This window comes from Macaca mulatta, chromosome 2, assembly GCF_049350105.2.
Source record: "Macaca mulatta isolate MMU2019108-1 chromosome 2, T2T-MMU8v2.0, whole genome shotgun sequence".
NCBI classification, from domain to species: domain Eukaryota; kingdom Metazoa; phylum Chordata; class Mammalia; order Primates; family Cercopithecidae; genus Macaca; species Macaca mulatta.
Window position 1 is genome coordinate 81,600,866 of NC_133407.1, and position 4,971 is coordinate 81,605,836.

General features: G+C 43.5%; 1 pseudogene; it reads right to left on the reverse strand.

The window, feature by feature from the left end:
- Window positions 1–3,406: 3,406 nt before the first annotated feature.
- On the reverse strand, window positions 3,407–4,185 carry LOC697586 (platelet-activating factor acetylhydrolase 1b, catalytic subunit 3 (29kDa)-like; annotated as a pseudogene).
- Between the last annotated feature and the right edge of the window lie 786 nt (window positions 4,186–4,971).

Below are 4,971 nucleotides of genomic sequence, written 5' to 3' on the forward strand. Positions count from 1 at the left end.
CTGACATACACCATCTCATTTAATCATCGCATTATATTATTCCATGTTATATAAGAAGATATTGAGGCATACAGCCCATAGATATTGAGGATCCCACAAATAGCAAGTTGTTGCTTGAGGAAATCCGTGCTCAAATTCGCCCCGTAACACTTGCTACTTAACTGTTTTTCCTCTCGTGGAAAACGTGAGATTTGAAAATTATAACTCTTGTCTATGAAAATTACACAAGTTCACCAATATCTATCCCAGAAAGATAATATATTACAACAAATTAAACTATTGTGAAACTCCTGTGAGATATATTCCACTTAGTCTTCTCCTTAACAGTAAAGACTTGAGAAGGAGCTACCAGGTCATTGAATTGGTCCCAGGGTAGGTTATGGAGTCAAGAAAGGGTAATCATTTCTGCCAATTGTTTCTGCCTCAGGGAGATTAATTTTAAAAGGCAGAATCATGCCTTGAAGCGGCACCTGGATATGAACAAAACCTTTGTTCAGGTCTCCCTAAAGTGGAGGATTTGGAATTCCTTGGCCACCTGTAGAAGAGGAGATGTCTTTCTGACAGGGGAATAGAATCAATGTGGATAAGGCCTGAGCGTTTTTCAGAACTCATTTAGGTAGTATGTTAGCTGGCTCAGGCTGCTGTAACAAAATATTGCTGACTGGGTGGCTTAAACAACAAATGTATTCATCACAATTGTGAAAAACGTTAAGATCTTGGACTCACATTCTCCACAATTGTGGAGTTAATTGCTAGTTAAGTGGTAAGTATTATAAGGGCAAATTTGAGCATGGATTTTCTCAAACAACGACTTGCTATTTGTGTGATCAGGACTCATAAAATACTGAAAATCGAAGGCCTGTTGACCAAGGTGGGGTTTGTTTCAGGTAAGGCTTCTCTCCTCAGCTTGCAGCGACTGCCTTCTCGCTGTGTCTTCACATGGCCTTTCCTCTGTGTGCACACAATGCCCAGCTACTTTTTGCATTTTTAGTAGAGACGAGGTTTCACCATGTTGGCCAGGGTGGTCTCCATTTCTTGATCCATTTCGTGATCCGCCTGCCTCGGCCTCCCAAAGTGCTGGGATTACAGGTGTGAGCCACCAGGAGCGGCTTTTGAGAGCTTTTTACATATTTCCTCATGGGGCCCCCAGAGAAAGTGAACCACCACTGCCCATTAGGAGTAACCACCTCTCTGACACATATCCGGGACTGGCTTTTCCTCTTTCTGTGTCATTCTTCCCTGTCCCCAAATCAACTGCAAGTCTTCAAGCCCAAATTAAGACATATCTCCCCAAAGAAAACTGTTTAAACTTTTTTTTTCTTTTACTTTCTTCATTAAAGCACTTAAACCCCTTTGTTTCAGGGTTAATTATTGATGGAAAAAAGGTTAATTCTAGTTCTATACCTATTAGTCATGTAACTTCTGCACTAAACTAATGGGGTGAAATTAACCGTGATTGAGTGGAAACAGAAGGAATTCAAAATAACTCCTGGAGTGTGGGCAAGGAGAGATTTTACTCTGGCTTTCAATATATTTTATTTTATTTTTTCTCACTAGGAAGACATACAGTTAATCTCAAGAACCAATGCACAATCAAAGACTGCTGACTTTTGGAGGCCAAGGCGGGTGGATCACGAGGTCAGGAGATCAAGACCATCCTGGGTAACGCGATGAAACCCCATCTCTACTAAAAATACAAAAAATTAGCCAGGTGTGGTGGCGGGCATCTGTAGTCCCAGCTACTAGGGAGGCTGAGGCAGGAGAGTGGTGTGAACCCGGGTGACAGAGCTTGCGATGAGCCGAGATTATGCCACTGCACTCCAACCTGGGTGACAGAGCAAGAGTCTGTCTCAAAAAAGCAAACAAACAAAAAAAACCTACTGACTTTTTTGTTTCTTAACTAGGCTTTATATAGTTTGTACATTAAATGAAGCTAGAACTTTTCTAGCAATGCAGTCACTCCCAAATTCTGGCTAGCAGCAATATCATTTATGCACAATAGTGAGGTTTCTGCTACTTAATTCGATTAAATTAATCCAGTAGCTTGGGCATGAGAGAAAACCATGTTCTGCCCTGAAAGGGCTCTTAATGACTGTTTTCATCCAGTGGAAACTGTGTTGCCATTCAAGAAATGTGTGGACAGGGAACTGTTTCATTTATTGCTAAGGCAATTCTAAGTGTCATTTAGTAGGTTGATTTTCAGAGCAGTCTGTGTCGTAATAAAGATTTTTAACATCTAGTATTCATACATTCTTTAAGGCTTGGGGACAAATATTAATTAAATATACAAATGATCCTTATCATCTTTGGCACATATCCATTTTATTTTATTTTATTTTATTTTTATTATTATTATTATTTTTTGAGGTGGAGTCTCACTCTGTCGCCAGGCTGGAGTGCAGTGGCACAGTCTCGGCTCACTGCAACCTCTGCCTCCCAGGTTCAAGTGATTCTGCTTTAGCCTCCAGAGTAGCTGGGACTACAGGCATGCGCCACCATACCCAGCTAATTTTTGTGGTTTTAGTAGAGACAGGGTTTCACTATGTTGGCCAGGATGGTCTTGATCTCTGACCTCGTGATCCACCCGCCTCAGCCTCCCAAAGTGCTGGGATTACAGGTGTGAGCCATGCGCCTGGCCCTCTCACTAATTTTTTAAATAGTTATTTTTTATTTTAAAAAAATGCTACTTATGGCTGGGCGCAGTGGCTCACACCTGTAATCCCAGCACTTTGGGAGGCTGAGGCGGGCTGATCATGAGATCAGGAGATAGAGACCATCCTGGCTAACATGGTGAAACCCAGTCTCTACTAAAAATACAAAAAAATTAGCCGAGTGTGGTGGTGGGTACCTGTAGTCCCAGCTACTCGGGAGGCTGAGGCAGAAGGATGGCATGAACCCGGGAGGCAGAGCTTGCAGTGAGCCGAGATCATGCCACTGCACTCCAGCCTGGGCAACAGAGTGAGACTCTGTCTCAAAAAAAAAAAAAAAAAAGAAATTACTTATGTCAACATGTAATGGATTTATTATGAGTTGATATTTTTAAAATTTGTTTTAATTTCTAATGTAGTAGATATTGATAGACATACCTTTTTTTTTTTTTTTTTTGAGACAGGGTCCCACTCTGTCACCCAGGCTGCAGTGCAGTGGCATGATCATTGCAGCCTCTACCTCTTGGGCTCAAGCTATCCTCCCACGTCAGCCTTCCCATGTAGCTGAGACTACAGGCGCACAACACCATACCCAGCTAATGTTTTTAATTTTTTTAGAGATGGGTCTCACTGTGTTGCCCAGGCTGGTCTTGAACCCCTGAGCTCAAGTGACCCACTTGCCTTGGCCTCTCTAAGTGCTGGGACTACAGGTATGAGCCACTGCACCTGGCCAACATACCTATTTATTTATTTATTTATTTATTTATTTTTAACCGAGGAAGGAGAATTTAATGTTGTGGGAAGGCAGCAGGATGCTTAGGGTGCGGGCTCCAGCAGGGGAGCACCTTGGCCTTGGTCTTGGGCCAGCAGACGCAGAAGCAGGGAGTGCAGAGCCCGGCAAACAGGTGTGTAGCCCAGGCGGCTCAGATGTAGGTAATCATACATGTCATGGTGGCTGATGGTGCCATCTGAGTGCACAAAGCCAGGGTCGGCATCTAGGAAGTGGGCCCGAGGATGGCCAGCCAGTGCTGCCCGTACCAGCTCATTCACCCGTCGGTTCTTCTCCCGAAGTGGGTTGGGATGCTGGCCTCGCGGAAGCAGACCCAGCACCACAACCCGGGCCTGGGGCTGCCGCTCATTCACCAGTTGCACAATGGCCTTGATGCCACCAGTCACCTGCTCTGCTGTGTGTCCGTGGTTGTTGGTGCCCACCCAGACCACCACAATCTTGGGCCGGATGTGTTCCAGCTCCCCATTCTCCAGCCGCCACAGTACATGCTGTGTGCCATCACCACCGATGCCAAAGTTAAGTGCATGCAGAGGAGAAAAGAGCTCCCGCCAGATCTCGCACTGGTGCATTAGCTGGACCAAGGAGTCCCCGATGAAGACGACTTCGGGTTCTTTATCTTTGCTGTCAGCCACGAACCGATGGTGCAGGGACATCCAGCGCCCGTCGCCCTGTACGTCCTGCACCGGCGTGGGCTTGCTGGCTGGGTTCTCCTCTCGGCTCATCTTGGCGCCGCAGCTCCTGCAGGATCCAACATACCTATTTAAACAAAGGGTTTCATTTGTTTGTTTGTTTCTTGGCACTCAGTATATTTTAAGAGTAAAAATGGATCCTGAGATCAAAAAGTTTTAAGAGTCATTGGTGTAAGGAAAATAGCAGTGACTTTGAATTGAGACAGTCCCGCCACTTAACTAGCCATTTCTCCACATACCCCATCCCAATATGCACACACTGTAAACATACACATACACGCACCAATCAAGCTCTTTCTCATCCCCTACTTAAGCAAAACATAAACAATTTAGTTTAACAAATGAATATTGACTCAACAAAGCGATTAAAAGAAAAAATTCCCCAACTGAGTAATTACAATGGACTGAAAGTTTATATCCCCCCAATGTTCATATGTAGAAATCCTAACTCCTAAGGCAATGGTATTTGAAAATAGGGTCGTTGTCTTCATTAATAGGAAGACATTATAAAATAAGTCTCGGAGAGGTCGCTAATTTCTTTCCTATGTTTAAAGACACAGAATAACTACCATTTGTAACTCTAAAGGGGTAGGTTATATGTATTCACATTTATTTATATATGCATAAAATATCTCTAAAAATATACAAGAAAGCAGTAACACTGATTGCCTTTGAGGACAGAAGTTGGAGTTGAAGGACAGAAATGAAGGAAGATCTTGGAATTTTGAACCATGTGAATATATTATATACTCAAAACATAAAGTACAAATTTTAAAAAGCCAGCACAAATCCGTCTTCTTTCCAAAGTATCCCCAGACACTCATCCAGATCCACATGGTCCAAC